General features: G+C 38.3%; 1 long non-coding RNA gene across 4 annotated transcripts in view; it reads left to right on the top strand.

Annotated features, from left to right (window-relative positions):
* LOC109562355 (uncharacterized) overlaps positions 1 to 21,778 on the top strand; it is a 217,475-nt gene that overhangs the window by 44,288 nt on the left and 151,409 nt on the right. For 3 of the 4 annotated variants that reach the window (XR_011567823.1, XR_011567821.1, XR_011567822.1), the window contains exon 2: positions 21,024 to 21,135. This is a non-coding gene — a long non-coding RNA (uncharacterized lncRNA). Of the gene's footprint in view, positions 1 to 3,717; positions 3,775 to 21,023; positions 21,136 to 21,778 lie in introns of all 4 variants that reach the window. The other variant, XR_011567824.1, reaches the window with a different exon arrangement.

Genomic DNA, 21,778 nt, shown 5'->3' with positions numbered 1-21,778 from the left:
GAAGTTTAGTGAAAAATCTGAAAAAGAATCAATATATAAAATTATTCCTTAAGAAAGAAAGTTCCTCCAAGATAGCTTATCTACTGCATGTGAAACTGGAATTAAGCCATATATATACCTAGAAATTCACATTTTTAGGTTCGTTCACATTAATAAGGATATTACATAAATGGTCACTAGAAAATGTCGATTTTCATTATCCTTTCTCTCAAAGAAACAATGTTGCCTTTCATAGTAATTTATTGTCTTTTCTTTCATAATGTTTTCTCACAACATAAAAGATGTAGAAATAAGAAAAGTAGGGGGAAATCAAAGGAATATGAGATCTATGTACATTGCTGCAATGATTTTTAATTTGTTCAAATGATTTTCTGTGAAGTTTGCAGAAAACCTTTTTCTAAATCTTGAATGCCAGAATAAAGTGTATCAACTTGCTACAGTAAATTTTAGATAGAAAAAGTTGGTATTATTAATTTCAAAATTTGTATGAGAAGTTGCCTTTTGAAAGCCATTGCATTATGTCCAAATCTTGAAATATAATTGTTATCCTACTTTTGTAAGTATCATAATGTCACAATATTATGTACACAGGTCTATCACATAGTATCAGGTCTTGATGTTGAATTACTCACTATACAATTTCATTTTTAGACACTGAATATGATTTAACTTTCCAATTAGTATTTTTATGTGAAGCAGAAAAAATTATGAGGAGGTTAAGAAAAATTTGAAAAGATTTCAGTTACATTTAGAAACATTTTACCTGAAAGTTTTTTAGTAACTTTGGTACTCCAGGTATCAGGTTTGTACTTGAATCATCAATTATATTTGACATTGGAAGTTTACTTGAAAAGCCTGTAGAGAAAGGTAACCTTGACCCTTTCTGGGAAGCCCTAGTCTGTCAGTCAACCAGTTAGTCTATAAGTCAATCAGCCAGTCAGCCAGAGAATCAGTCAGTCAGTCAACCAATTAATTTACACTCAGTTGTTACAAGGTAGAACATTTTGGAACTGAAAAGAAAAGGGCAAACTTCCTTAGCACTGCAAGCATATGATTCAATCTTCTGTCTAGGCTGCTGTATGGGAGGGCAAAGAATCACTTAATAGCTGAGAAGTTTTCATCTGGGGATAAAATGGTGATCTATGATTTGCTTGATTTCAAGTAAGTAAATCACCTACTACTCATCGTTATATTCAAATCGTCCTGGGATACTACATAATTTTAGGCAAGACAGTAGGTTATAATGTACACAGCACAAGGTTTAAAAACTTAATTCGGTTTCCAATTCATCTTATAGCTTTTATCAAATCTAATTTTTGATCCATGGATTGTTTACTTAGAGTGTTGGCTTAAATAACTCCTCTACCTTATAATTCTGGAATTTTATGATCTTTCCTTTATTTGTATCAATCTATAGAATAGTAATTCTCAACAATTTCCCTCAGCTTTTCAGTGAACTATAAGCTCTTTTCATTGCATCAACACAAGCTGATATTGTATACCATTTCATTTTGTCAAGTCAACTTTGCAAACTTTTTAGTGATGTCAGTCAAATAGATCATTCAGTTGAATGGATGGTGGTACAGAATTGGGAACCTCTTGCTACAAGTAAAAGGTAACACAGGATAGTATTAATCCAGTGCTAAAGAAAAGTAATTTCCTTAAGAGGGTGGGTATAGGCCTGTCATATTAAGATAGTAAACAATTACTGGAAGAATAGCACAATGCAAAGTGTGAAAATGTATGCAGTGAAGATAACTGAATAATGGTTTTCTAGATACTGTGACAATTTGTTATACTTTAGTAGTGATTGTGGACTTCCCTGGTGGCTCAGAGGGTAAAGCATCTGCCTGCAATGCAGGAGACCTGAGTTGGATCCCTGGGTCTGGAAGATCCCCTGGAGAAGGCAATGGCACCCCACTCCAGCACTGCTGCCTGGGAAATCCCATGGATGGAGGAGCCTGGTAGGCTGCAGTCCATGGGGTTGCAAAGAATTGGACACAACTGACTGACTTCGCTTTCTTTCTTTCTTTCACTTTTTAAAGTAGTGATTGTCTTATAATTGCCTTTTTAAAATGTTGTGTTGGGTCTTTTAAACTTTGCCAGTGTGCTACTAAATAATTCAGATGTTCGTAAATGGGTTTTACAAATATAAGAATTTTAAGATTTATTAAGAAGGTTGGATGATGGAGCTGATCTACAGTGAATGCAACTCAAATTAGATGGAGCCTTTTGAATACAGTCATAAAATTTAAAAAAGCATATCTAGAGACAGACCGTTTTAAGTCCTCTATGACTTAGAGCAAGATGCTTTTCTGAAGCACATGGCTACGTTTTGATATGGTACCTAACTTTGAGGAATATATACTCCAAATTGCTATGCTGAATAAATATTCAACATGCAGTCATATTCAATTTTTGAGATTTTTTTCCCTGATAATTAAATATTTCCTCAGCTGATGAAATTCTTAAACCAAAAGCTGTTGTGTTTTAAAACATGTGAGGCTAAGAATAAGTATGAAAAATTACCTTGGCTCAGAAATGGAAAAAATGAAAAGCATGGATCAAATTATGTAGCACCTCTTTGACAGTTTGACATGAGGCCAGAGGCAAGAGTTTACACTAAACGTTGTTTTTAAAATGCAACCTTTAGTGTTATTTGATTTTCTCCTCAAGCAAACTAAGATGTGGACTTTAATAATCCCTTCTGACAATTTTATAAAAATGGACTGCCATGCTTAATTGATGATGGGCCTCTTCATCTGCCACCCCCAGGCATTTTCTGTAAGTTATTGATACGGAGTTCACAGCCTCTATCCATCAGATCCTTGACTGCATCTGTGTTATTAACCTTTGGGTTGATCTGACAGTGGCATCAGCCCGCCTAACTGGCTGTCATGTCAGCTTGGCAGTTGGGCTTCGCGTGTTTTCTTTCACATTCACTTTGTCTCCGAAGATCATCTGAAGATAGGAACAAAGCCAATTACTTTGTGATTTCTAGATTGTCCAAATTTTCTCCTAATGTAATGTCAGGGAGAAATAAAATTCTAAAATATATGAGAACCTGACACACTGGTAATGAGTCAAAAGTCCTTGTGCCATAGAGATCCAGGTTCTGATTTCCGTTCCAAATCTTTGTGACTTTTTGATAAGTTACTTAATTTCTCTGGGCCTCATTGCTATTGTTGTTCAGTCACCGCTCAGTTCTGTCCGACTCTCTGTGACCCCATAGACTGCAGAGCACCAGGCCTCCCTGTCCTTCACCGTCTCCCAGAGTCTGCTCAAACTCATGCCCATTGAGTTGGTGATGCCATCCAACCATCTCATCCTCTTGTCCCCTTCTCCTCATGCCTTCAATCTTTCCCAGCATCAGGGTCTTTTCCGATGAGTCAGCTCTTCACATCAGGTAGCCAAAGTACTGGAGCTTCAGCATTAGTCCTTCCAGTGAATATTCAGGACTGATTTCCTTTAGGGTTGACTGGTTTGATTTCCTTGAGTCCAAGGGACTCTCAAGAGTCTTCTCCAACACCAGAGTCCAAAAGCATCCACTGGTATTTGGAAATAGAGACAATGAATTTCCCTCCAGGATTTATTCTACTTGTATTGTATTAGTTTATAGATAAACTCTACCTGTCAGGGACAGATCTATCTTTTGGAAGTGTTAAGGATACAAGAATATAAAATAAATGAATGTGTTGTTAATTTCTTCTCCCTTAGGGTCTTGGAAGAAGCACATGTGAGGGGCTCTAAAAGTTACATCACATTAACTTCACAGTAAGTCTACCTTGACTGGTTCTGCCACATAGACACATTTTAGCAGGGCTTCTGCTCTTCCAGCTTGGTACGACATTTCCTTTCTTTTCTTTTTTTTTTTTATTTTATTTTTAAACTTTACATAATTGTATTCGTTTTGCCAAATATCAAAATGAATCCGCCACAGGTATACATGTTGCCTTATACTTGATGAGATCATTTGACTAAGCTCTGGCTCACAGGAGAACACAAACAACACATGCAACTTTCAGGGTCTGTCCTTAAAATAGCTGACTTATAACCCCTCCCTCTTTTTTTTTCTTTTCCCACTGGCTGGTAAAAGCAATACCAGTGCAATAGTTGGCCTTGGGAAATGGCACCATCCTGGACTCAAGAAATGGAAGCTCTACCTTGAATCTGGCAGAGCCTTCTCAGGATAACCCATTCTGGATCACCCTAAATGCCTCAGTTCAGTTCAGTTCAGTTGTTCAGTCATGTCTGACTCTTTGAGACCCCATGAAGGGCAGCACACCAGGCCTCTCTGTCCATCACCAACTCCCGGAGTCTACCCAAACGCATGTGCATTGAGTCAGTGATGCCATCCAACCATCTCATCCTCTGTTGTCCCCTTCTCCTCCTGCCCTCAATCTTTCCCAGCATCAGGGTCTTTTCAAAAGAGACAGCTCTTCGCATCAGGTGTCCAAAGTATTGGAGTTTCAGCTTCAACATCAGTCCTTCCAATGAACACCCAGGACTGTATATGTCTAAATATCGTTTAAAAAAGAAAGAAACTTGTATCTTTTTTTCAAAGTCAATGTATATTTGGATCTCTTTGCTAAAATAGCTTCGTCTATATCCTAACACATAAATACAGCTACATTTCTAGTATTTTTATGCTGTTGTTTAGTCACTAAGTGGTGTCCAGCTCTTTGTGGCCTCATGCACTGTAGCCTGTCAGGCTCCTCTGTCCATGGGATTTCCCAGGCAAGAATACTGGAGTGGCTTACCATTTCCTTCTCCAGGGGCTCTTCCTGACCCAGGGGTTGAACCCAGGTCTCCTGCATTGCAGACAAATATTTTACCACTGAGCCACCAAAGAAAGTATTTTTATGAAGGTTAAATTATATAAGCCATGTAAATGCTTGCATGTGGTACTGTGCAAATACTCTCTTTGAAGATGGAATTTTTAAATTATCTACTTTTTTGTTTGGACAGACAAGTAATCCTAAAATCAACAGAGAAGTTAAACCTTAGTGTTAACAGTTTAAAAATATCTATTTTTTTTTCTTAGTAATAAATGTTTTACTGGTTTCGAACTTACAGGGCAAAAGTACTGCCTAGTATCATCCCATCCTATTTTCGTATTTATTATCCTTTATGGATATTTGGATGAGATAATAATGTATATAAAGTTTATAGGATATATAGTAGGTGCTGAACATATATTGAAATAGACTATTTCTCTCCTTTCTCACATTCTACATTAGATATAGAATATAATGACTTTAAAGATCACAAATATTCACCCATTGGCTTTCCTATTCTTTGAGAAACTGCACCTTCTCTCCACATTGTAACCATATGGTAAAAGGGAACCACTGGGATTGTGCCTCTTTCTTCACAGACATCAGTGGACTTGTGCATACGTCCCTGGTATTTCTAAAATACTGGTAGGAGAGGCACTCTTTCTGTGTGGCTCTGCTGCTTTGGAAATGTGGAAATGAAAGCTTTCTGCAGTTTTGTCTCCTATCACACAGAAGAGTTGTGGTAATAATTGATCCATTTGTTCTCAATGCACAAGACACGTTTCACTCTAGCTTGTATTATAGTTTGAGGCCATGAAACAAAGTATCCCTCCTTAAGTTGGCTTAAAGCTCAACATTCAGAAAACGAAGATCATGGCATCCGGTCCCATCACTTCATGGGAAATAGATGGGGAAACAGTGGGAACAGTGTCAGACTTTATTTTTCTGGGCTCCAAAATCACTGCAGATGGTGACTGCAGCCATGAAATTAAAAGACGCTTACTCCTTGGAAGGAAAGTTATGACCAACCTAGATAGCATATTCAAAAGCAGAGACATTACTTTACCAACAAAGGTTCATCTAGTCAAGGCTATGGTTTTTCCTGTGGTCATGTATGGATGTGAGAGTTGGACTGTGAAGAAGGCTGAGCGCCGAAGAATTGATGCTTTTGAACTGTGGTGTTGGAGAAGACTCTTGACAAGAGTCCCTTGGACTGCAAAGAGATCCAACCAGTCCATTCTGAAGGAGATCAGCCCTGGGATTTCTTTGGAAGGAATGATGCTAAAGCTGAAACTCCAGTACTTTGGCCACCTCATGCGAAGAGTTGACTCATTGGAAAAGACTCTGATGCTGGGAGGGATTGGGGACAAGAGGAGAAGGGGACGACAGAGGATGAGATGGCTGGATGGCATCACTGACTCGATGGACGTGAGTCTCAGTAATCTCCGGGAGATGGTGATGGACAGGGAGGCCTGGCGTGCTGTGATTCATGGGGTCGCAAAGAGTCGGACACGACTGAGTGACTGATCTGATCTGATCTGATCTGAAGGTGAGTTTCTTTCACTTGCTGTGAAAAGAATCACTGAATAAGGAGGAGTCTCTTTGCTGCAACGCCATGTCTCCCGTGAGTTGTTGTTTGGACGAAAATCAGTATGCCTGAATTCTCTATTGATTTTCATTATCCATTCTTTCAAACTGGCAAGTGCTCTGCTTTATACTAAGAGGACCGTTCTCTGGGACACATGCCTGCCTTCAAGCGGTTTACCATAGAGAAAAAATGATATGAACCAATAAATAGCTAAATAACAATACAAGCTTTAAGTAACTGTGAAAAGCAATAAAGAAAAAAAAAAAAGATATAACAAGACAGCCCATCTTATCATAAGTAATTTCCTGTAGAACTTGAGGTTCAGAGCAATAAGCAAAAGCAAAGCGTATCATAAATCATTAAGAGAGGATGTGTTTAAAACCTCTGTGGGACAGTCCCTGAAGTCATGCCCTCCCTGTTTCTTCAGCCTGAATGAGGTAAACAGAGCTACCTCAGCAGACACACAACCAAACAGGACCCGGTGGGGTCGTTCCGGGACAGGCTCATTCCCCACGCCCTGCTTTAGCTAGATAACATTATTTGATGCATGTTTCCTGAGTTGTTTTACAGATGTGAAAAACCGTTGCCAGATGGACGATGTTAACTGCTTGATGATCTTGAGCGTGAGCACAGAGCCCTAGGCCTCCAGGCCCCAGGGACCGACAATGTTAACTCCCGCAACACTGCCCTGTTACTTCACCATTGGCTAATCAGAGAACTGTGCACCATCTGATCACAAACCCTGTGACCTCCTTCCCTTGAACTGGCTTTTAAACATACTAAGCTGAAACCCTTGTGGAGCTTGGGGTTTTTGCGGGAGGAGGGCATGAGCCACCCGTCTCCTTGCCTGGCCTCACTCTCAGTCCAGCACATGAACTTGCACTAACAGCCAAACCGAAAAATCTGCAAACATATGAAGCATCTAAAGGCTCTTCTCCCCTTCTCCCTCTGCCACTTCCATTGCTCCTCCCCTCTCTGAGTATCCTATCTTCCTTAGATTTCCCTTGAGACCATTCCCGCACATGGACTCTACACATGTCTACAGTTCTACCCATTAGTCCAGCAGGATGTAGCACAATGTTCATCTCCAGAAGCATAGAGGTTCTAAAGTTTTTTTTTAATTAACAGTGCTGCATAGTATTCAGTAAAATATAATTAAGCTTCACATTTTCTCTCTTTGGTTGTAGTTTCTACTTATCATTCCAGGCTTTACTGGGAATGCTGGGGAGATTCTCCTGAACCACAGTAGATTTGTATGGATATGTGTTTGCATACTTTCTGAAAGCCTTTCCACAAGTTCTTAACTCCATTTCCTATATGTCAGCTGTTCATAAAGTTTCCCTCATAGGTCAGATCTATAACACCCACTTCCTTTATTCTCTTAAAAATGAACCCGTCAACCAAAACCACATTATTGACTGACTTAGAATATTTATCACCATGATCACTGTGATTCATTTGCTAACCTTGACTATTTAGCTGTCTTGACTGTAAACAGTGGTTTGAAAAAGCAAGAAGTTTTTTTGGTTGGTACTGTGTAGACTGTTTGCTATATGGCCTGGGCATACATGACCTAGTTAGAAAGGCAGAGCTGCATTTTGGCAAAAAATCAGAGACCTTGGAATAGGAACCCATGTAGTCAGACTAACATGGGTTTGAGCTTGGACCTACCATTTATTAGCTGTATCACCTTAATCAAGTTACCTACTATCTTTAAGTTCTTTAAGTTTCACCAATTATGAGGTAAGACTAGCAAACACAACCTACAAAATTATGCAACTTAAGAATGAAAGCATTGTTGACGTAAAAAATAGTCACAAGCCAAAAGTTAAGAGTTATGTTTTATTTGGTGGGAATTTTTTGGATTTCAAGCCTGGGAGATAGCATCTAATTAAGCCTGAGAGAACTGCTCCTGGGCTTGAAGGCCTAAATATTCCCACCAAATATAACAGCTCCCAACTTTTAGGTTATGACTATTTTTTAAGTTGATAAGTTTTAGAAAAGGCAGAGGGGCAAGAGGTCAAATTGCCAACATCTGCTGGATCATCAAAAAAGCAGGAGAGTTCCAGAAAAACATCTATTTCTGCTTTATTGACTATGCCAAAGCCTTTGACTGTGTGGATCACAATAAACTGTGGACAATTCTGAAAGAGATGGGAATCCCAGACTACCTGACCTGCCTCTTGAGAAACCTATGTGCAGGTCAGGAAGCAACAGTTAGAACTGGGCATGGAACAACAGAGTGGTTCCAAGTAGGAAAAGGAGTATGTCAAGGCTGTATATTGTCACCCTGCTTATTTCACTTATATGTAGAGTACATCATGAGAAATGCTGGGCTGGAAGAAGCACAAGCTGGAATCAAGATTGCTGGGAGAAATATCAATAACCTCAGATATGCATATGACAGAAAGTGAAGAAGAACTTATGGCAGAAAGTGAAGAAGAACTAAAAAGCCTCTTGATGAAAATGAAAGAGGAGAGTGAAAAAGTTGGCTTAAAGCTCAACATTCAGAAAACTAAGATCATGGCATCTGGTCCCATCACTCCATGGCAAACAGATGGGGAAACAGTGGAAACAGTAGCTGACTTCATGTTTTTGGGCTCCAAAATCACTGAAGATGGTGATTGCAGCCATGAAATTAAAAGATGCTTACTCCTTGGAAGGAAAGTTATGACCAACCTAGACAGCATGTTGAAAAGCAGAGACATTATTTAGCCAACAAAGGTCTGTCTAGTCAAGGATATGGTTTTTCCAGTGGTCATGTATAGATATGAGTTGGACTATAAAGAAAGCTGAGCACCAAAGAATTGATGCTTTTGAACTGTGGTGTTGGAGAAGACTCTTGAGAGCCCCTTGGACTGCAAGGAGATCCAACCAATCCATCCTAAAGGAGATCAATCCTGGGTGTTCACTGGTAGAACTGATGCTAAAGCTGAAACTCCAGTACTTTGGCCACCTGACTCGAATAGCTGACTCATTTGAAAAGACCCTGATGCTGGGAAAGATTGAGGGCAGGAGGAGAAGGGGATGACAGAGGATGAGATGGTTGGATGGCATCACCAACTCAATAGACATGGGTTTGGGTGGATTCTGGGAGTTAGTGATGGACAGGGAGGCCTGGCGTGCTATGGTTCATGGGGTCGCAAAGAGTCGGACTCGACTGAGTGACTGAACTGAACTGAAGAAGAGACAATAGCAGATTGCTTTCCTCTACCTGAATTCCATGAGGACCCAGAGCCTTGGTACCAGCAGAGGCCCCTTGTGCCCATCTGCCTCCTTGGGGAGTCCAGAAGAATTTGAGTGTGTCTCTCCTGGTTCTAGGATGTTCTGTTATTGGTTGATGGTCCTAAGTTTTATTCGGTGGGGGAAGACGTTACCCTTGAAACTTGGTTCAGGAAGAGGTTCCTGGGTTGTACAGTTTAGACACTTAGCAGGTTATCCTCAGTGTAAAAGGCACTGGGAATATTTCATTTGGATACTGAGTGGTTGATTATCCTCAGTTTAGAGACTGGGAAGTCTTGGCTGAGTTAAACGTGAGTAAGGTGGGATGAGTTGTTAGGGGAAAGTCTGACCTGTTGTTTTTTCCTTGAATTGGCTATCTTAATAGAATTTGTCAAAATAAAATAATCTCATGAGAACTTCTGAGCTCCAAAGAAGGGACTCTCTCCTCCTGGCTGACAAGGGTTCTCTCAGGCAACTGAGAAACTTGGAGGAGTGGTGGAGGCAAGACCTCCCAGGACAAAGCTGTCCCTATGGGGAAACCCACTCTCATAATTAACAAACTGCTCAACTGGAGACCCACATAAGATTTGGCCATTCCACAGTCTGAGCACGCATGGAAGTCTTATACTCCACTGGGAGACCCCAGACACAAAGAAGGGGCTAAAACAACTCTGGGGCAAAAACCAGAGAAGTTAAGCTTCCAAGCAGCACATACTGGCCCACCACATGATCACCAGTAGTGATTTTATCTCAACAAACTGACTTAAAAATGGGAAATAAAGAATTGAAAATAAAAGGAATGACAGATTTTCAGCCTCCAGCCCATACCCTAGCTGAGTAACTGTACATGCGAACTTACTTAATTGGAAATGAAAAGAAATCTCACCCTAAAAATGTAGGGGGCTCTTTCATCTCATATGCAGTTAAGTTACATTAAGGTTATCAGCTGGCTTGGTAAAAATATATTTTCAGACTTTAAACAAAAGCCTTCTAGGGGGAAACTTGGCATTTGTCTGTATCTTTGAGATGTAAATGTTCTACCTGATCTTCCTAGGATGAGTTCTGTGTTTGTTTACATTTTTTTTTTTTTAAATTTGGCCTTTGCTATTCTATTTTTGAGAGTAAACTCTAAGGCTTAGGTTACATCCTCTCCCACCCTTTTATGGGAAGCCTCTTGCATCTTAATGATTTAAATTACTATTAATATGTTTATTTTATTAATGGCCAAATAATAGATCATTTTAAAATTGGAGAAACTAACAAATTGGTGAATCTAGAGCACTCGTTATAAACAGCTGTTTTATTGGTACCTATAAAACAAAAATAATATTAAAGGTGAAAAAAATATATCTAATATTTAACCTGAAACTGAAGCTCCAATACTTTGGCCACCTGATAAGAAGTGCCTACTCACTGGAAAAGGCCCTGATGCTGGGAAAGATTGGAGGCACGAGGAGAAGGGGAAGACAGAGGATGAGTTGGTTGGATGGCATCACTGACTCAATGGACATGAGTTTGAGCAAACTCCAGGAGGTAGTGAAGGACAGGGAAATCTGGCGTGCTGCAGTCCATGGGGTCGCAAAGAGTCAGATAGGACTTAGCTACTGAACAACAATGTTTAACCTAAGAACTTCTGTGCTTTTAAAACAAGTGAGGAAAATTGGCTTGGGAAGATTCATATGTGGGGTTTACTTCCCCTCAGTGGGTCTTTCAGACGCTAAAAAGGGCACTGAAATAATTAATGTCAATAGAAAAACTTGTAAGGAAGATCTAGCCACTATTTTCAACAAGGTAGAAAAATTCAAGAGGAATTATCTCAAATGAATAAAGAAATCTTTAGATGGTTATTTAAAATGGGATAAGTAAATTGCACATTTATGTAATTAAAACAAGATTTGATATTACTGCATTACCTAGAGTTAAATGGGCCAAAAGGGACATCTACCGGCCCCCAACATTAAAAGCCAACAAGTCAGTTCTGTTTACCCTGGTTTTAAAATTAAATGTAAAGGAATACAAAAATTTACAGTGAGATATCTGACCAGCAATTATTTGGGACAAGGTTAAGCCAAAGAGCCTGACCTTCTTGGCTCAGCCTCACTCTGAGGATTCCAGAATGGACAGGTAAGGAAAGAAAAGAAAAGAAAAAAAAAAAAAACTTCTGAAATTCCTCTAAGACCAAGTTTGTTGATTGAATCCTAATGAAATCAAAAGTAAAGGTATAAAAGTTGACAGGATTGAGATAAAAGTATATGAAATTGACATATTTAAATGGACTTTATATTAGATGGTTGCATTTCTTAGTAAATTATATTGTGGGATAGACATGTTTCACTGGGGAATAACAGCTCCCCTGTGTGGTATTATAAGACTAGAGATAGAGATTGCCACTAAGGAAATATTAACTAAATGTACTGACCAATAGGGTTATCTGAGCCACACAAAGAAGTAAAACTGGGAACTAAATGCAAGGGTTAAAAATAAAAATAAAATAAAAATTGTGATTTTGCTTCAGTTTGTGAACTGAGAAAGGTCTTTGCTAAATGCCTTATAAAACCTTTGAAGGTATGATAAGTTAAAATCTATAGACTATAGAACTCATAAAATAAATTTCAATTTAGTTAAAAGTCTTGTCACTGATTTCAGTATCTTTAGGTGATAGAACTGTTCTTTGGGGAAATAAAAGCAACTGGCTTTCTCTTGCAAATCTCTAGAAACCAAAATGTAATTTACAACCTTATGGACCGTAGGCCAACAGGTTCTTCCATCCATGGGATTCTCCAGGCAAGAATACTGGAGTGGGTTGCCATGCCCTCCTCCAAGGGATCTTCCTGGCCCAGGGATTGAACCCAAGTCTCTTACTTCTACCTGCATTGGCAGGTGAGTTCTTTACCAGTTGCATCACTAAGAAACCCCAAATACAGATCACAAGGACTTGAGACTGACCCTAATCAGCTCCACCAGACAAGACCTGACACCAAGGGAAAAAGGTGGTGGTTTTAAAATTTGTAGAGTTGGGAATGCTCCCTCAGCCAAATCTTAAAGACATAGTCTTATATCTATATCATATATATATATATATATATATATATATATATATGCTGCTGCTAAGTCGCTACAGTCGTGTCTGACTCTGTGCGACCCCATAGACGGCAGCCCACCAGGCTCCCCCGTCCCTGGGATTCTCCAGGCAAGAACATTGGAGTGGGTTGCCATTTCCTTCTCCAGTTCATTAAAGTGGAAACCGAAGTAGCTCAGTCATGTCCAACCCTCAGTGACCCCATAGACTGCAGCCTACCAGGCTCCTCCATCCATGGGGTTTTCTAGGCAAGAGTACTGGAGTGGGGTGCCATTGCCTTCTCCAATATATCATATATATATATAGTCAGGGAATTTGTAATTTCCTCAGTTCTCTCTTGCTGTAGCAAAAATTTGAAGCGACGATGGATCCATATTACAACTCAGTTTTATTTGTCAAGCAAAGAAAATACATCTTGGAGGCATGAAGGCAGGCTGACCCAAAAGAAGCAAAGAGAAGAGAAGCCAGAGGCTCAATTTTGGCTCCTACTTTTATATGTTTTTTTTTTTTTTTTTCTCCATCCCCTGAGCTTGCCCTATGTACATTGAGCTAGCCAGGAGGGCTCTTTGCTTCACCTGAGGTTCTCACTCTGATCCTCTGACCTTCCTTTATTTTGGGGGCTTTTCCATTCTTTGTCTTTTAGCCACCACTATTCAGGACTCTTTTTCCTATTCTAACTACCTAACATATATCTTATATATATAATATATATCTTATGTATATATAAGATTATAGATATAACCTTAAAATCTTAGTCATCTGAACAAGCAACCTTCATGTACCCCAACTCTTAGTAAACTAGTACTTTTATATTGTATTAATAATACCTGGTTCATAACTAATCTTTTAAGTGAAGTTGTGAGACCTCTAGTTTGTCTGTTTATGTCGGTCTACACTTTATACGTATGAGATATCTCTACCTTTGGAAAGTATTGTCAATAGTAAATTTGTAAAGAAAGTGAAATCGCTCATTCGTGTCCGACTCTTTGCGATCCCATGAACTGTACTGTACCAGGCTTCTCTGTCCGTGGGATTTTCCAGGCAAGAGTACTGGAGTGGGTTGCCATTGCCTTCTCCAGGGGATCTTCCTGACCCAGGGATCAAACCCAGCTCTCCTGCATTGCACGTAGATGCTTTACCCTCTGAGCCACCAAGGAAGCCCGTATAGTTTATAAAAAGCTCTATTTAATTTGAAAAGAAAGTGCTAACATTTAAAGAAACTGGCCAATGTTACTTTCAGATTCACATGAACTGGGAAATATTCAATATTAAGTTGATAGCTGGTATTAATATTTAAATTTATCTAATTAATATAGACATGTCATTGAATCATCAAAATTAAATGTAACACTTTACTTCAGTTTAATAAATAAGACCTCATTGTATCTGTTGCAAGGAAAATAATTCGATATGATGAAACTTTAAAGTAACTGAGATAAGAGCTTTTGGGTAAACCTTTTATTTTAGAAATGTCTACTTAAAACAATCTTTCTGGATATTTGGTAACTTGAAGTTCTAGAGCTATGCTTATTTAAGTTAAATGATGAAAGTTTATTAAATAGTTAGAAGATACTGAGACATTATTAACTAAATAGAGTCCTAAAGTTATTTAGCACTATTAATGAAAATGTTTGGTGTCACCCTGAGATGGTCTCAGATGTTCAAATGTTTTTAGAAATTATCACTTATGTTTATGCTCACCAATCTATAGAATGCCAATATAAAAGATGGTTCATAATTGCTTACTTCTTAGCTTTTATTAAAAATTAAGGTTTTAAGAGTTGAGGATTATAATTTAAACATGTAATTGGTGGCTCAGATGGTAAACTGTCTGCCTGCAGTGCGGGAGACCCGGGATCGATCCTTGGTTTGGGAAGATCCCCTGGAGAAGGATATGGCAACCCACTCCAGTACTCTTGCCTGGAAAATTCCATGGACTGAGGAGCCTGGTAGGCTACAGCCCATGGGGTCGCAAAGAGTCGGACATGACTGAGCGACTTCATTTTAAAGCTAGCGGAATAGCTGAGATTTCAGTAGACCGTAAGCAGTAGAATGTCTGTTTTCAGTAAGGAAGTTACGAGGAATGGAATTACATTTTATTGAGTAAAAAAGTGAGCTGTTTGATTTCATTTAGGTGGAAAATGAGAAACAGGCTGGATACAGAAAGTGAAAGAAACCCTGAGGAGGAAAACGTTTTATGCACATTCAGGATTAACAGACTTTTGATTGAAGTTAACTGAGTAAATAGATTTTGTTAAGTAAGCTAATGCAAGACTGGAATTTGACTTCTTTTTCTATTAAAAGTGCTCCTTTTTGATAACAAATGGTGAGAGTTTGTGTGCTGTTGAGTAATCTGTATTTATTTTCTTTTAATTGTTTTTGTGACTTTGGTTAAATGAATGAGCATTGTTTCAGTGACCTATGATCCTGTTATGTTTTAAAATGTTTTTAATATTTCTAACAAACTTCCCAAATATCATAGTATAACTAAAGCTCTTTTAGACTCCAATTGACTCTGGGGTGCTTCAAAAAAACATCTCTCAGACATCTCAGAGAGAAATGTTAAGCTAAGTGTATTTGATATTTTTATTTCAAAACCATTGTCCAGTGACTGAATGTGAACTTTAGGTTTTAATGTATGGATAAATGTCATTAGTATGAATATTGCAAAATTTATATGGACTCCCTAATATCTGAGATGTCTTGATATAATATTATCAGTCATTTCTATTGGTTATCCTAAAATGTTATATGTTGCAGAAATGTCCACGTTGCCTGCTAATTGCATTGTACTCAAATCTTTAACTATGCTATTTTAAGTTTTATACCTAATAGGCTCAGTTCAGTTCAGTGGCTCAGTTGTGTCTGAATCTTTGTGACCCTATGGACTGCAGGAGGACACGCCAGTCCTCCCTGTCTATCACCAACTCCCGGACTTTACTCAAACTCATGTCCATAGAGTTGGTGATGCCATCTGATCATCTCATCCTCTGTCATCCCTGTCTCCTCTGGCCTTGAAACTTCCCAGCATCAGGGTCTTTTCCAACGAGTTGGTTCTTTACATCAGGTGGCCAAGGTATTGGAGTTTCACCTTCAGCATCAGTCAATCTAATGAATATTCAGGATTGGTTTCCTTTAGGATGGACTGGTTGGATCCCCTTGCTGTCCAAGGAACTCTCAATAGTCTTCTCCAACACCACAGTTCAAAACCATCAATTCTTCTGCACTCAGCTTTCTTTATAGTCCAAATCTCACATCCATACATGACTACTGGAAAAACCATAGCTTTGACTAGACGGACCTTTGTCGGCAAAGTAATTTCTCTGCTTTTTAATATTCTCTCTGGGTTGGGCATACCTTTTCTTGCAAGGAGACTCTTTTAATTTCATGGTTGCAGTCACCATCTGCAGTGATTTTGGAGTCCAGGAAAATAAACTCTCTCACTGTTTCCATTGTTTCCTCATCTATTTGCCATGAAGTGATGAGACTGAATGCCATGATCTTAGTTTTCTGAATGTTGAGTTTTAAGCCAACTTTTTGACTGTCCTCTTGCACTTTCATCAAGAGGCTCTTTACTTCTTATTTGCTTTCTGCCATAAGGGTGGTGTTATCTGCATATCTGAGGTTATTGCTATTTCTCCCAGCAATCTTGATTCCAGCTTGTGCTTCATCCAGCCCGGAGTTTCTCATGATGTATTCTGCATATAGGTTAAATAAGCAGAGTAACGACATACAGCCTTGACGTACTCCTTTCCTTATTTGGAACCAGTCTGTTGTTCCATGTCCAGTTCTAACTGCTGCTTCCTGACCTTCATAAAGATGTCTCAGGAGGCAGATCAGGTGGCCTGGTATTCCCATCTCTTTCAGAATTTTCCACAGTTTGATGTGATCCACATAGTCAAAGGCTTTGGCATAGTCAATAAAGCAAAAGTAGATTTTTTTTTTTTCTGGAACTCTTGCTTTTTCGATGATCCAGCCAATGTTGGCAATTTGATTTCTGGTTCCTCTGACTTTCTAAATCCAGGTTGAACATTTGTGTTTTTTTTTTTTTTTTCCTAATTTTATTTTATTTTTAAACTTTACATAATTGTATTAGATTTGCCAAATATCAAAATGAATCCGCCACAGGTATACATGTGTTCCCCATCCGGAACCCTCCTCCCTCCTCCCTCCCCATACCATCCCTCTGGGCCGTCCCAGTGCACCAGCCCCAAGCATCCAGCATCGTGCATCGAACCTGGACTGGCAACTCATTTCCTACATGATATTTTACATGTTTCATTGCCATTCTCCCAAATCTTCCCACCCTCTCCCTCTCCCACAGAGTCCATAAGACTGTTCTATACATCAGTATCTCTTTTACTGTCTCGTACACCGGGTTATTGTTACCATCTTTCTAAATTCCATATATATGCATTAGTATACTGTATTTATGTTTTTCCTTCTGGCTTACTTCACTCTGTATAATAGGCTCCAGTTTCATCCACCTCATTAGAACTGATTCAAATGTATTCTTTTTAATGGCTGAGTAATACTCCATTGTGTATATGTACCACTGCTTTCTTATCCATTCATCTGCTGATGGACATCTAGGTTGCTTCCATGTCCTGGCTATTATAAACAGTGCTGCGATGAACATTGGGGTACATGTGTCTCCTTCCGTTCTGGTTTCCTCAGTGTGTATGCCCAGCAGTGGGATTGCTGGATCATAAGGCAGTTCTATTTCCAGTTTTTTAAGGAATCTCCACACTGTTCTCCATAGTGGCTGTACTAGTTTGCATTCCCACCAACAGTGTAAGAGGGTTCCCTTTTCTCCACACCCTCTCCAGCATTTATTATTTGTAGACTTTTGGATCACAGCCATTCTGACTGGTGTGAAATGGTACCTCATAGTGGTTTTGATTTGCATTTCTCTGATAATGAGTGATGTTGAGCATCTTTTCATGTGTTTGTTAGCCATCTGTATGTCTTCTTTGGAGAAATGTCTATTTAGTTCTTTGGCCCATTTTTTGATTGGGTCGTTCATTTTTCTGGAGTTGAGCTGTAGGAGTTGCTTGTATATTTTTGAGATTAGTTGTTTGTCGGTTGCTTCATTTGCTATTATTTTCTCCCATTCTGAAGGCTGTCTTTTCACCTTGCTAATAGTTTCCTTTGATGTGCAGAAGCTTTTAAGGTTAATTAGGTCCCATTTGTTTATTTTTGCTTTTATTTCCAATATTCTGGGAGGTGGGTCATAGAGGATCCTGCTGTGATGTATGTCAGAGAGTGTTTTGCCTATGTTCTCCTCAGGTTGAACATTTGGAATTCCACAGTTCACATGCTGTTGAAGCCTGGCTTGGAGAATTTTGAGCATTACTTTGCTAGCATGTGAGATGAGGGCAATTGTGCAGTGGTGTGAACATTCTTTGGCATTGCCTTTCTTTGGGATTAGAATGAAAACTGACCTTTTCCAGTCCTGTGTCCACTGCTCAGTTTTCCAGATTTGCTGGCATGTTGACTGCAGCACTTTCACAGCATCATCTTTTAGGATTTGAAATAGATCAGCTGGAATTCCATTGCCTCCACTAGCTTTGTACTGAACTGGGTAACAAATGGCAAACCCTAATGAAAAACCTGGCCACTTCATGTGGATCAGTGGAAATCAATTAATGGGATTGAATAATTTGACATATATGATCTATAACTTTGATGATGGAAAATATACTAGCTTGAGTCTGTTTTCCAGTTAACCTTTCTCTCTTATGCTGTGACCTACCACAAATGGATAAAGTATGTCTTTGTAAACTGAGATGAAACACTTATCTTTTCTCTACCTGCTTAGTTCTGCCAATCGCATATGCTTGTCTCAAAGATTAAGCCATGCATAGTGTGAACAGCTTATACAATGAAACCGCAGATAGCTCATTAAGTCACTTATAGCTCCTTTGGTTGCTCAGTCTTTGCAACTGGATTATAACTAATTATACTAATCATTGTTTTAATTTGTTCTTTGTTTCCAAATTGTTTATGCTTTTGTCTCTCTGCTGCATCATGACTTTGTCAGTGGTACTAGGCACATTACTCCTATCTGTCTATTTTATAAGAGGGTTGCCTTTTACAGTATGCAACCAGGCCTCCAACAAAGATGATGACTAGGTGACTCGAAGCAATTGATCAGAAATATACTTCTATATGCCATCAATAATTGTAATATTGTGAGTCCAAGTATGGGAAGAAACATTAAGGGAAATATCTCCTGGACCCTAATATGTTAGAAGATAGAGGATCCAGAGAATTTTTAACCATCTACCAATGGGCTTAACTTGAAAACTAACACCTGGAGTGGCATATCAACAAGATCTTTTACCTGATCTGGGATAAGCAGTGCCTTGGGACCAAAAAAATGGTCATGAAATGTCTCCCAAATATTGGTGAAATTTCCGACCATGGGGAGGGACTAAGATGTGGAGTATTTCCTGCCATATTGATAAACAATAATGTTGCAGTCTTCAGCGATTCCAGTCCTGCAGTGCCTAAAGGCACTCAGGAAGGAAAAGCACCTGTGATCTGGCAGCCATCAGATTGCAACCACCCCCTACTTTGAGCCCTGAGGAACTCTGTATGCAGCATACTGGCCCCAGAGAGCTGAGATGCATATGTAAAGAACAATTTCACTGAACCCAAACTCTTGCATCTTCCCATGCATAGAAAAGTGCTAAATTCCTTAACTTGAGATATCTGGTTTCCTTTAATTAACAATAACCTTTCGATGTTCAGACTACCTACCCTTTGTTGTAAAATTTCTATATAGTCTGGCTCCTCCCCTAGCCTCCTTGGAGCAGTTTTCTCAGGGTCACTTGAGATGTTTTCTCCTAGGCTTGAAGTCCTAAATATTTCCATCAAATGAAACATAGCTCTCAACTTTTCGGCTGTGACTATTTTGTAAGTCGACATCATTCATAAAATGTATATCAGGTCTATAGTGAACACTCAGTGAATAGTAACCATTAGGTGTGATTGAGATGACAGTGAATACAAATAAGCAACAAACAAATGTATGATTGTATGATTGCAATTACTTTTAATATTGTAAAAATAATTTAGCAAAGTAAAAGAACCATTTGGGGGCTTAGTTTGAAAACTTAGTATTCCTCTAAAGAAAAAAGATGAGAACAAGATTTATCCTTAGATGATTTTAAACCAAAGTTATTCTAATATTTAATCCAGTAACCAATTATTGGGTTTAGACTAAAGTTATTTTAAAATTTAATCTATTAAACAGTTATTGGATATTGTCTCTGTGCCAAGGGACTTCCCAGAGGGCTCAGTGAAAAGGAATTCACCTGCAGTGCAGGAGTGGTGAGTTTGAAGATCCCCTGGAGAAAGAAATGGCAACCCATTCTATTATTGTTGCCTGGGAAATCCCATGGACAGAGGAGCCTGGCAGGCTACAGTCCATGGGGTTGCAAAGAGTTGGACATAACTTGGTGACTAAAACAACAGCAACAACATTGAGCCAGGAAATATGAAAGGATCAGAAATACAAAATTAAGTATAGTTCAGTGATATAAGCATGCTGATTGATCAAGTTCATGACAAAATCTGAATGAAGAAGGGAAACATACTAGAGAGTTATCCAGATATAAAATGATGAGATAAGTGTATGACATTTTCTTATTTGCTTAACTGTGATTTATTTCATTTCTACTTTGATGTTTTAATAGTTGTGGTTTTTCAATATATACTTAAATTTCTACAATAGGAGAAACATCTTAATTTCCAACCAGATTTAGTTTGGGTATTTTTCAATGCAACATTCATGATCTTATTATTAAACTAGGATAAATAATCTGTGGAATTTATTGTGTTTGATCATGATTGCTTACCTATCCAAAATAAAAGCTGGCAAAATTTGCTTGTATATAGATAATTAATCTTGCTCAATTGTCTAAAAATAGTATCTATATGGGTTATTTTCATTCCTTACTGATTTCCTCATCCTATAAATTCTTATCTTTATTCAGGATTTCCATTGTCTCTTTTCTATCTTCTATATAGTTAACTATCTTGGTGAGCCCAACTATTCAATTATTGGGAGATAACATTTTGTGATTTAAAAAGGACCTCCAATTTTGTGTCAATATTTTGGTTCTTGATATATAAGATGTAAGGACAAAAACAAATTAAAAGCAAAAATATTTGCTTCTCCCTGTGAAAAATAAGGGAAGAAATATCTTACCCTCGTTTTTCTTAGATATTTGATTTAGAAAACTTATCATTATAAGTACTTTCTCAGTCTCTTTGAAATGTATGTAAATCTTTTTAAACTTCAAAAAGTACTTTGTCACTTTTACAATTCGGTAATATCTTTCTGTAGGACCTAGGAACCATCTCTCTGAAACACAGTCATCAAGGAGGAGCACCATATCTCCCAGTTTCTGTGAGAGCCCAACGATGACCAAACTGCAAAGCTACCGCCTGTCATAGAGGTAAGAATTTAATTTGCATTTGGGTAAATCCAATTAACAAATATAATTGGTCATCTCAATTAGGTGAGTTTAGAATGAACTATGGTGCTGTCAAGTCCTCTTACTTGAATAATTGTTGTTGTTTACCTTGGGAACCCATTTGGAACGGCTTATGTCTGCTTGGCTGTATAGAAAGGTGAGATTTCTTTCAGCCTTTGGAATCTCTTAGTTCTCTTAGTGGGTTACCTGTGAGACTCATCATGTTCTGGCTTAATACTCATTCAAAAATAAAATTATTTTCTCTCACTTCTGCCTTTGTGAAGCCATTTTTCTGGCTTGGCAGAAGATTTTTAAAAAAAATCTTATTTCCTCAACAAAGTAAATACATTCACTCATTGCTCAGCAGCTATTTAAAAGTAAACAAAAATCCATATGTGTGTAAGTATATGTTAGTCTCAATATTTTGATACTGTTTATTATAAGTGAAAAACAATAGAATATCATCAGTTTCATGTGTTATAAGCTAAATTATATGTATTAGAGAAATATGTGGAAGAATACACAGCAAACTGCTAATATCAGCTAATTAGTTGGGGACAGAATATTATATTTTATCTTATGTATCCATCCTCATATTTTTCAACTTGTTGCAGTAAGTTTGTAT

Source organism: Bos indicus, chromosome 7 (assembly GCF_029378745.1).
Source record: "Bos indicus isolate NIAB-ARS_2022 breed Sahiwal x Tharparkar chromosome 7, NIAB-ARS_B.indTharparkar_mat_pri_1.0, whole genome shotgun sequence".
Classification (NCBI taxonomy): domain Eukaryota; kingdom Metazoa; phylum Chordata; class Mammalia; order Artiodactyla; family Bovidae; genus Bos; species Bos indicus.
The sequence above is the reverse complement of the archived record's forward strand: the minus strand, read 5'-3'. Positions and strand labels throughout refer to the sequence as shown.